Raw genomic sequence first — 12,492 nt, forward strand, 5'->3', positions numbered from 1 at the left:
TTGGAGCTCCTTAATCTGCTGCCGTCTTGTCAAGACTCTATTTTATTATTTTAATGCTATTGTAAATTGAATTTTGTTTATTTCATTTCCAGTTTCTTGATTGCTACTGTATATAATTGCAATTAATTTCATATATTTATGTTATATCTTGCAAACTAGCTGATTTTTTTACTAGTTCTGATAATTTTTAATAATCATAAGTGTATGTATGCACCTGAAAACAGATCTTCAAAATAAATGAAGTAAAAAACTAACAATACTAAAATAATAAATAGACAATTGCATAGCAACAGTTGAGACTTAATAACCACCTTTCAGTAACTGATGGAAGACTAGTCAGAATATAAAATATTTGTTAAATAGTAACAACTTTGTCCTAATTAACATTCATAGAACATTACAACCAACAACTTCATAATATACTTTACATTCAGTTCCACATGAAACATCAATAGATGTATAACATAGGCTATAATATAAATTTAAATCAATTTCAAAGTGTTGATATTTACAAATACAATATACCTACAATATATATAAATATGCAATAATGGGATCTACCTACAATGAGTATGGCAGATATTGTTTACTGCCTATGAAAAAGTCATTCACTACTTTTTCTTATTTATAAAACTATAATTTGTTTTGCCCACATGGGGAATGAATCCAAGTTGATCTAAGTCATCCCTGGCAATCCTATTTTCCTTTGCCAGATATTCATTTCAGGGTAATCATGTCACTTAGATACAGTCAACTAACTGGAAGGAGCTATCTTCTTTGGGTTTCTTCTGGGGAAATTGTCCAGAGAAAGGCCTTTTGCTACTGTCTACTTCCCTTCTCCTAGAAGCTGTTATGTGCAATGTAATTTTTTTAAAAGATTTAATTTATTTATTTCCCCTGTGCTGCTTTTTTTTTTCTGTCTGTTCTGTGTCCATTCGCTGTGCTTTTTTTTTTTTTTCCTGTGTCTGCTTGTCTCCTTTTGTTGCATCATCTTGCTGCATCAGCTCTCCGTGGCACACGGGCCAGCTTGCCTTCACAAGGAGGCCCCAGGACACTAACCCAGATCCTCCTGTATGGTAGATGGGAGCCCACCTGATTGAGCTATATCTGCTTCCCAAGTGCAGTGTAATTTTGTAACCATAAGTGAGAGAGATTGCTTTTATACCAATGAGACCAAAAGGTAAGTAAAAATAGAATGCAAATTTACAATGATTCCTTTTATCTATGGAAAACAAACCCTAGTACTTACTTCCTCTAGTATTTGCCTAATTAAACAACAAAAATTTTATGATTTAAGCTATAAATGATAGTTTATGTGTTATGCACATTCCCACTCTCATAAATAATGGACAATGAATCATCTTTTAAGATTTACTTTTATAACCAAATTCAAATTTTAATAATTATTTTATTGTTTTTATATTATATATATATAAAAATTCATTCTATATTAACCTTCTATTTAGAATAAGTTTAATTACATTTGATAAAGGTTGTGACTAAAAGATATTCTTACATATACTTGAATTTGAATTGTGACTTCTCAATTACCTACATTCTGGTTCCATCTACCTTACTTACCTCTAAAATTGGATCATGTAACACAGCTATGAAAAGCCTCATAGGTACACAGAGTATTTTCATTCCAACAGCATCACATTGCACTGATACCAATTGCAATGGAAGAAAACATAGTTCTTTAATACTGGTAACTATTATGTTTTATAAAAAATAGTAAATCTACTAAAAAAGCTATAGCAGAGAAAAGCTGTGTTTATTGAGCTAACCTTGAAGGATCCTGAATAATAATTTAATAGTTATAAGAATTGCTTACCTTATGGATGAGATAGATTCATGCACTTCAATATGTCTGTGTTATTTTCTAAAAATACAATGAATTTCATACCCAAAAAAAATGCTTTCTATAAAAGGATTCAATCCAAATTTCCTTTAGATAAACAATACATTTGTGTATTAAAAATTTACTTCATTTCAAATATGCCATATATATGTACAAGTATTAGTCAATACATGGTACACAAGTGTATAGAATGCTGCTTCTCTACTTTGTGTCTGCCATGGCTGAATGCTCTGGAAATTTGAGATAGCTTTTTCCTTTGCAAAATGAATGGGCTACTAAGAAAGCAAGAATTATACATTGGAATATATTCAGGGCTGCTGAATTCACTTTTACCATATTGAATGGTTATTTGTATCTGTTCAACAAGGTTATTGAAGACAGAAATAAATATCTGAATAGTTTTAACTTGCTTTTCCAGAAGATGGCTGAAGAAGACAGTCAAGCACAACAAACTTACTTTATCAAATAGTTTTACTAGTTATTCACTCAAAAAATTTGCTAGAACAATGGAATGGAGCAAGTTGCTTTATGGCACATAATGGGGAAACATTCTCTGGTACAACAGAAACTTTCAGCAAATCACAGCTTTATAGCTTACTCAGCACAAAATTTCCAAGAGATCCCATCATGGCCTGTCTCCTGGAGAGGCCAACTGCTTAGTCCTGAAGAGAGAAGAAACAAGTCTGTGCTACCTGAGGGCAGCATTTTAATACAACCCAGCAGGGAAGGGCCTTGCCTCAGAGTTCCCAGCCTGAGAGTGACTATAACTGCCAACTGGAACTCATTGTTCCTGGTTTAGCATTTAAGATATGGTCAGGTCACTCCATGAGATCTAATATCTCTGGGGTTCCAGTTTGCAGAACTGAAATGTACTGAAACATCTGCACACAATAGAAAAGGGGGAATGGTAGGTGAGGGCTGGGAGATGGCTGCTAGACTCCAGCAAATGATTATAAATCTGTTGAACAGTCTCACTTTTTATTTTAACATTTCAATTTAATTCAGTGGTTTTAGCACCTTTATTAAAAGAGTCACTGCTCTTTTAGGTGTTATAGGAGTTTAAAAAAAACATGCAAGTCAACAGTTTTTGAAAATGAATAATTAAAAGAATTTAACAAGTTTTTTTTTAGCCTTTAATCATTCGTTATTTTCTGACTATTGTATTGCTTTCTAAATCATTTTATAAATTATTAACATTAATAGATTGTATTTTATAGGGTAGAAACTTGTTTGCTGAGAAATTCTACCTTAGAGGCTAAAAAAAATCTATAAAGAATCAGAACTGTGCCTGCTAGAGCTACTCATTTCTTTAAAAAAGTGGAAAAGGGTTTTAATATAAGTTAACCAATTAGAACTTAACTGAAATAAAGCAACTATATGAATATTCAAATTTTACTAAATGTTCCCTTTCATTCAATATTACAATATATGATTTAAAATTTCCAAGAATATATAATATTGTTACCAGATTTTATTTAGGTTCTTGGCTATGCTACAGAAATGAATTTCAAGAGCTCACCAGGTGAGTTAGGCCAGTAATTTATTGAGGTAGGGAGGCAAGAGAAATGGGAGAAAATAACAGATCAGGGTTTCCAGGTAGAGAGGAAGGGGTTGAAAAATGATAAAGCGGGTTGATTTACAGGCTACAGTTCCCCATTATAGGTTATAAATCCATAGGTTTACTTGTATGGCCACGTGGCAGAGGAAAAATGATGAGAGCAGTGCATAGATGGCAGGAATGGGTCCAGAAGCAAAAGAGTGGAGAGGGAAAGAGGGCTTAGGCTCTGTGTCTGTCTTTTAAAACTGTTAATTATTCCACCCATTTGCTAATGGCAGGGAAGGGGTTCCAGCTGTTTGCTGTTTTGATTGATTACCCTACTTATCAATTCTCCATGAGAGCCCAGTGATAAAGTCCTTGGGGAATATCTGGGGCTTCTCCTGGCTTCCAGAAGAAGTCTTTGTTTTGAATAGCAGAATCCTGGGGGTGGGGGTCTTCCAGCAGCCTTCTTGAGGGTTACTGATGTCCAGGTGGACTCTCTGCCAGGTTCCAGACCCATCTATTGATTTCCTATCTTACTAGCCTGCTTCAACATGAAGTATTAAAAACTTCAACAAATTGAATTTGCTTATTGCATCATAAGATCTGTATGGATAAGAACATGTTACACTTGAATTTCTCATGTCAATGCTTCATAAAAGGAAAATTATTAAAATATCAAATAAGAACATAATGAATATTTTCAACTTAAAACTTTGAACTCTGACTGCTGCTAAATTTCAGTTGTGGTCATTACTTTGCCTTAAATGTTTACTGTCATTGCTCTATTGGAAATGTTTTTCAGGTAATGATTTTCAAACAAAACTCTTCCATTAATCCAAGGCTTTTTAACTGGGAAAGAAAATTCTTACATTAGAATTAACAATGAATGTATATGTGCATTTTTCTAAATTTACCATTGTCTTGTTTGCAAAGTCATCTTTCTCTGCTTATTTATTTTCATTATAAGGATTTTTCTTTAATTATGATCACCTCAGGTAAATTAATATCACCTTCAAAGGCAATACTGAACAGGTGTTGGATATATTATAACATGAAAAACCAGCTCCAGATATTTATGACTTATTGTTCACAGAAACCATAAAGCCATAGCCATGGAGAAGTATGTAAAAATTATCATTTGCCAGCTCCCAGGGTAGAAGTAATGGGTGATCTGGGATTCAAAGGTCCATGTATTGTGTTCCATTTCCCATGGGTATTAAAAGCTGGAAGAACAGTAAAAATAATAACACTGAGGAAATGACAATATTTATTATGCAAATTATAGAAAAGTATCATTTTATATAATTAAACTTATTTATGTTGTTTTGTATACTTATTAAATGTGACAGTAGATATATAAAACATTTATATAAATACACTTAATATATACTTATATAATATATATGAAAGCATTTACTATAATAATATGTATATGAATATATATTCTCTCTATAAATTCACTAAATATATATATGAATTCACCAAATAGATATATAAATTCATATATATATATATATGAAAGCTAAACATTAACATTTCAATGTCAGTTTCTTTTAAAACTATAGTTTATTTGGAGTAGAGCAGGAAACTATAAAGTGTCCATGAAACCACCCCATTAGAGAATACCACCTATAAGACAAAGGCATGCAAATGAAATAAGAATGAACAGTTCAAGTGAAAACTGTCTTAACTCTCTAACTACTCCTCTCCCTCCCTATCACATTTGTTTATGGGAGTTACAAAAAAATAACTATTTTGCATATGTAATCCCACATTCCCTATTCCCGATGCAGTCTTCATGTCTGAACTATGTCTGAAATTACTGAGGAGGAGATTTTGACCCTTGACTAAATTAAGATGTTTCGTTATTATCTGGTACTGAAATTCTAATTTTGAATGTTGCACTTGTTATATTAAGACTACATTGGTTATTTAAAGAAATTGTCATCTATTCCATTAGCTAAGCATAAGCAAAACATAGCCTTAATTGTCAGTCACAGGCAAAATAAGATAAGAGATGATGAGAGAAAAAAACAAAATTTCAATTGCAACACAAGTGTGGTGCTTCCTTTTTTAAAGTTTTTTTATACTGGTATATTCATCTCTGCTCTACAGGTTCACACTGATCTGGATTCTGCCTAATAATTGTTAGCAGTCTTGGCTTCAAATCACAGCTCCAAAGAAAGGTGCCTCATGCCAGAATTTAACCCAATCAGGAACATGACAAGAAAGAGGAAAAATCAAAATAAGCTTGGAACAGTCTGGAGATGCTCAGCATATAAATTGTCTCTGTATGTAAGAAGGGCTGAAAATGACTCTCCCTCAAGTGCTTAAATGATCCTTGCCTAGAGAAACAGGGAAGATGCCAACCTGCAGAAGTCCCAAAAGATACAGTTCTTTTTTCCTTTTTTATCTTTCAATTTTTTTTAATTTTACAAACACTCCCCATTTCCCCATCTCTCTGTGCCCCCTCCTCTGAGAAACTATAATCTGCTTTCTACCTCTGTGGATTTGTTATTTCTAGTCATCTTTTATAAGTAATATCATACAATGTTTGCCCTTATATGTCTTGCTTGTTTCATTGAGCTTATGTTTTCAAGGTTCTTCCATATTGCAGCATGTCTCATAAGTTCATTTTAGTATTGACTGAGTAACATTCCATTGTGTATTTGTACCACATTTGGTTATCCATTCATTTGCTGAAGTACATTTGGGTTGTTTCTAGCTTTGGGCTATTATGAATAATGCTGCTATAAAGATTGGTGTACAAGTATGTGTTTGCAACCCTATTTTCACTCTCTTTGAGTATATAGCTAGTAGTTGGATTGCCAGATCAAATGATAATTTACTATTTAAATTCTTGAGGAGCTGCCATATTGATTTTACAGTGGATGCAATATTTTATATTCCCACCAACAATGCACTAGTGTTCTGATTTCTCCACATTCATGCCAACTCCTATTTTACTTTTTTTTTTTTTTTCCAATAATAGCCATCCTTGTGGATCTTAAGTGATATCACATTGTGGTTTTATTTTGCATTTCCCTAATGGCTAATGATGTTAAGCATCTTTTCACAATTTTATTGGTGATTTGTTTATCTTCTTTGGGGAAATGTCTATTCAAGTCCTTTGCCCATTTTTAAATTGGGTTGGTTGAGTTTTTGATGTTAAGTTGTAGGAATTCTTTATAATTCTGGATATTAAACTCTTATCTGATACATGGTTGAAAACCATATTCTCCCATTCTATAGGTTGTCTTTCCATTTTCTTGACAATATCCTTTGATACACATTATTTCTAATTTGGATTAAATCAAATTTACCTATTGCTTCTTTTGCTGCTTGTGCTTTTGTTGTCATATTTAGGAATCCATTACCAAATCCCAGGTCATGAATATTATCCCTATGCTATCTTTTAAGAGTTTTATAGCTTTATCTCTTACATTTAAGTCCTTGATCCATTTTGAGCTCATCTTTGTGCATAGTACATGGTAGGGGTCTAACTTTATTCTTCTGTGTGTGTATATCCACTTTTCCCAGCACCATTTGTTGAAGAAACTATTCTTTCCTCATTGCATGTACACTTAGCACTTTTGTCAAAAGTAAATTGCCCATCAATCTTTGGAACTATTTCTGGACTTTAAATTCTGTCCCGTTTGTCTACATGTCGATCTTTGTGCTAGTACCACACTGTACTGATTACTGACTCTATGTAATACAATTGAAATCAGAAAGTGTGAGTCATCCAGCTCTATTCTTTTGTTGCAAGGGAGTTTTGACTATTCAGGGAAACTTGTTAATTCTATTGATTGTTTTCAAAGAAACATCCTTTTGTTTTTATTCTCTAGATTTTCTATTCTCTATATCTTTTATTCCACTTTACTCAATGTTTTTCTCTCTGTTAATTATGGGTCTACTTTGTTCTTGTTTTTCTAGTTCCTCGTTTTTAATTTCAGCATCCACAGCTACAACTTTACCTTTGAGCATGCCTTTGCTGAATCCCGTAAGTTTTTTTGTTGGGACTTTGATTTTCATTTGTCTCTGAATAATTTCTAATTTCCATTGTAAATTCTTTTTTTATTAGAGGAGTTGTATGTTTACAGAATAATCATGCATAAAATACAGAGTTAGCATATATTATCTATCACCATATTATAACACTTGCATTCATGTGGTATATTTGTTACAATTGATTAAATAATATATCTATAATTGTACTAATAAGTAGTACAATTTATAACTTAAAAAACTTTCAGCCCATCCAGACATCATGCTATGAGACAAGGACCAGAAGTGGCTCTAACCCAGAAGATGAGAAACAGAGGATGGAGCTCCATGAAAAGGTATAGATGAATCACACATCGTTAAGGAAATTAGGCATATGAAGAAGTACTATCACCTTGGATTGAAAGTAACAAAGAAAGAAAAATTGAAGGAAGAATGACTTCAAGAGCATAATCATGCATTAAAGGTATTAGCTGAAGAGATCTCTTTGGTTTACATTAGGGTTCACTCTGTTGTACAATCCTATGTGTTTTTTTTTAAATATAAATCATATTCTAGCAATGTGTATAAAACTTAAAATTTCCCCTTTTAACAATATCCAAATATATATTATAATTCAGTGTTAATTTCACAAAGCTATGCTACCATAACCACCATAACATGGTTATGTTCTCTCCTTTCCTGGTTTCTGTGGCTTCCAGATTCTTTTTATAAGACCTCTAGTAATCCAGATTAAGGCCATCCTTCTTCAGTTGGCCAAACCATATGAAAATAACATTTTCAAATGGTCCTATTTACATTGGGTTCACACACATAGAGACACAGATTAGCTAATGTTTGTTGTGTGCATAATTCAATTGACAACAGTCTGCCCTCTGTACTTCAAAGGAATTTGTTTTCCCACAAGCAAAATATGTTAACCCATATCAATATTCCAAAAGCTTAAAGTTATTTCAGTAACAACTCTAACTACAAAGTCTCATAAAAATCAGTTCTGAGTGTGGTTCATCTGGGTCAAAATTCCCCTCTGTCTGTGGACCTGAGGACTCTAAAAATGAGTTATCTGAATCCAAAATGTGATGGTAGAACAGGCATAGATATTCCCATTCCGTCAAGGAGAGATTGGACAGACAACAGGGATCACTGTTCCCAAGCAAGTGGAGCTGGTGTTTCTGCATGGTGAAACTGGACCCAGAGGGGATCTCTTTTCATAAGACTATCATGCTACTTTACTGGAATTGTAGTTGGTATTGGGGTTTCAGATATATTTAGGGGATTGAATCTTTTTACTGACAATATGATAACCAGGCCCTGAGCCTCAACAGACTCCAGCTCCTACAATCTGATTTATTGGCCTCACCTCACTCAGCTAAGATGGAGTTGAGGAAGGACAACCACCACACCATGGAGCCTAGAGTGCCTACAACTGAAAGCAGGAGGATTGCATCCAGTAACCATGTGGAATCTGAGCCTCCTCTTGACATAGAGGTGCAACGGACACAACCAATCCAAGGACCTCAGAGAAAAGGTGGCATTGGAGTGGGAAAAGTTGACATGGTGGCTGATGGGTATGGGGAATGGCAGGAAGAGATGAGATGTGGAGGCGCCTTTGGGACTTGGAGTTGCCCTAGATGGTGCTTCAGGGGCAATCGCCAGACATTGTTAATCCTCCCAGGGCTCACTGGATGGAATGGGGGAGAGTGTGGGCCATGATGTGGACCAATGACCATGAGGTGCAGAGATACCCAGAGATGTACTTACCAAATGCAATGGATGTGTCATGATGATGGGAGTGAGTGTTGCTGGGGGGGGACGGGTGCAGTGGGGGTGGTGGAGTCGAATGGGACCTCATATTTTTTTTAATGTAATATTTTTACAAAATCAATAAAAAAAAACAAAACCATCAGGGCAGCCTCCATTAGATTTCAAGGTCTGAGAATCATCTATGGATTGATATTTTGTCCTCTGAGCCTTTTGAAGTGGAAGTCCCACACTTTCCAAGACTGGGGCAGTGTCCCTGCTTCAGGGGTTCTACTCTCTCTCTTTTTTTTTTTAAGATTTATTTATTTATTTATCTTCCCTTTCCCCCCCCTCCCCAGGTGTCCACTCTTTGTGTCCATTCACTGTGTTCTTCTGTGACCGCTTCTATCCTTATCGATGGCACCAGGAATCTGTGTTTCTTTTTGTTGTGTCATCTTGTTGTGTCAGCTCTCCATGTGTGTGGTGCCATTCTTGGGCAGGCTGCACTTTCTTTCATGCTGGGCGGCTCTCCTTACAGGGCACACTCCTTGTGCGTGGGACTTCCCTATCCCGGGGACACCCCTACGTGGCAGGGCACTCCTTGCATGCATCAGCACTGCACATGGGCCAGCTCCACATGGGTCAAGGACCTCCCATGTGGTAGGCAGATGCCCTATCCATTGAGCCAAGTCCGCTCCCCTGGTTCTACTTTTGAAGTCATTCTTCCTTCAATTTTTTTCCTTCTTTGTCCATTTCAGTACAGGCTGGCAGTGCTTCTGTATGTGCTTATGTGCCTAAATTCCTTAGTGGTGGGTAGTTAAACTACACCTTTGTATAGAGCTCTGTCCTCTGGGATCTCATCTCCTGGGAGCTCAGGTAAGGCCTTGACAGAGCCACTTCTGGCCTTTGTCTCAGAGTATGATTCTAGATGAGCTGAGACTTTTCCAAATTATCAAATTCTGGTTCACTTGTGCATAGGAATTCAGTTCTCAGTTTATCCCTTTCCTCTCACATTTTACTATAAGCTGCAAGGGGAAACCAGGAGGCAATTTCCAAACTTAGCTTGGAAATCTACTCAACTAAATTTCCCAGCTCATTGCTTTCAAATTCTGTCTTCCACAGACATCAGAATACAATTTTACCAAGTCCTCTCCCTGGAAACATCTTTAATGTCCACACCTTTACAGTCTCTTCAGAGCAACCTAGGCTTTTTTCTTTCAAGTTCCTCACAATTCTTCCAGTCTCTACCTATTACCCAATTCCAAAGCTGTTTCCACATTCTTAGGTATTTTTAATAGCAGCACTCTAACCTGGAACAAAACTATCATAGTTTACTGGGATTGCTATGACAATTACCACACAGTGGGTTGGAATAAATGAGAGAAATTTATTAACTCAGGGTATTGGGGTCTAGAAGTACAAATTCAAGATATTGGTAAGGCTTACTTTCTCCTAAAGACTGGCATTTTGCTGCTGGCTGTCAGCAATCCTTGGGGTTCCTTGGCTTATACTTCTACTTCCCATCACATGGCAATGCTCTCTTCTTTTCTGAAATCTGTGACTTTCAGATTTTCTTTATAAGGTCTCCAGTAATCCAGATTAAGGCCAACACTTCTTTGGTTGGCCAAACCTTAACTAAAAGTGACATCTTCAAAAAGTCCTGTTTATAATGGGTTCCCACACACAAGGATGCAGGCTATGATTAACATGTTTTGGGGGAAATATAATTCAATAAACTATACTTAACATTCCTCCTTTATTTTTTAGATCTCAATTTCTGTCTTATATCACTTTCTTACTGCTTGAAGAAGGTCTTTTAACACTTCTTGCAAGGAATATTTGGCAGTGATGGGTTCCCTGTTTTTGTTTTTCAGAGAAATTCTATTGCTCCATCACCTTTGAATGATAATTTCCCTGGATATGGAACTTCTGGTAGTGGGTTAGTTGGTGTTTTTCACTCTATTCTCATCTGATTGCCATGGTATCTGACAAGATGTCCACTGTGATTCTTTTCCTTGATCCTTGGTAAGACATTGTACCCCTCTCTTTTTTTTAGATTTTTGTTCTGTCTTAGGTTTTCTTCAGTTTGACTATAATATACATATGTTTTGTTGTTGTTGTTGTTATCATTTGTTTTTCATTGTTGTATTTATCCTGCTTGATTTTCTCTGAATTCCCCGTACCTGCAGTTTGGTGTCTGTAATTAATTAATTTTGGAAAGTTCTCAGCCATTATTTTATCAAATATTTCTTCAGCTCTCCACTATCTTTCTTCTCTTTCTAGTATTCCAATCATTTGTATTATACTTTTTAAAAAAATTTGTTCCACAATTTTAAATATTCCATTTGAATTTTTCCCCATTCTTTTTTTTTTAATTTGCTTTCCACTTTGGGAAGTTTCTATTGATCTGTTTTCAAACTTAGTGATTATTTCCTCAGTTGTATACACTTTACTGATGAGCAAAAACAAAGGCTCAAAGGCAATGGTTTTTCTTTGTAGCTTTTTAAAAAATTTTCCTGTAATATCCTACTTTCTTCTTATATTATACATCTGTTCTTGTAAGCTGTCTATTTTTCCCTGAGACGTCTCCACATGGCTTGCAATTTTTTGTTGAACACTGGATATGATGTTTTGGAGAATAGGAACTGAGATAAACAGACCTCTTGTGTAAGCTTTATGTTAATCTGGTTAGGAGTTAGGTTGGGTTTAATATTTTCTGTAGCTGTACATGCCAGAATTTTCGAGTTCCTCTAGTATCCTTGCTTTTGTCTCTCCTTCTCCCCTGTTTGTTGGGGTATTTTCTAATGTACTCTCCTCAGAAAGGGTCTGTGTCTTGTAATCCTTTCAGCTGTAATCTACTGTTTTATAGTACTCTGTTGAGGTGGTGGTAAACTGGGAAATGAGAAGCAGTCTATAATATTCTGATTATAGATCTACATAGAGTAGATCTATAAACAGAATAGAACTATATATCTGAGATCAGAAGAGATTTCAGTCTATTGTATACCTGAGTTGCTTGCCTGTGATCTTCACAAATTCTTCCCCACTGCTATAGCTTTTTTTCTGGCTTATGTGAGACAGGCAGTTCAAGTAGGGAGGGGTAGTAGAAAGGGAGAAATACCCGTCCCCAGCAAGGATAAGGCATCCTAAAGTCTCCTCATGTAGGCTTTTGTTAGTAAGAACACTATGATTACTGTTCCCCTCCCTTCCCAGAGCCATGAGAAGATCTTTATCAGATGTTCACCATAAAAACTGGAAGTACAACCTATGAAACTTTATGCCACCTGGAGTCTTACACCCCCCAAGACTTTCTCTGTCTCTGATTAGTCAATACCCATCTTTTAGA

The sequence above is a fragment of the Dasypus novemcinctus genome, chromosome 12, assembly GCF_030445035.2.
Source record: "Dasypus novemcinctus isolate mDasNov1 chromosome 12, mDasNov1.1.hap2, whole genome shotgun sequence".
In the NCBI taxonomy this organism is placed as follows: domain Eukaryota; kingdom Metazoa; phylum Chordata; class Mammalia; order Cingulata; family Dasypodidae; genus Dasypus; species Dasypus novemcinctus.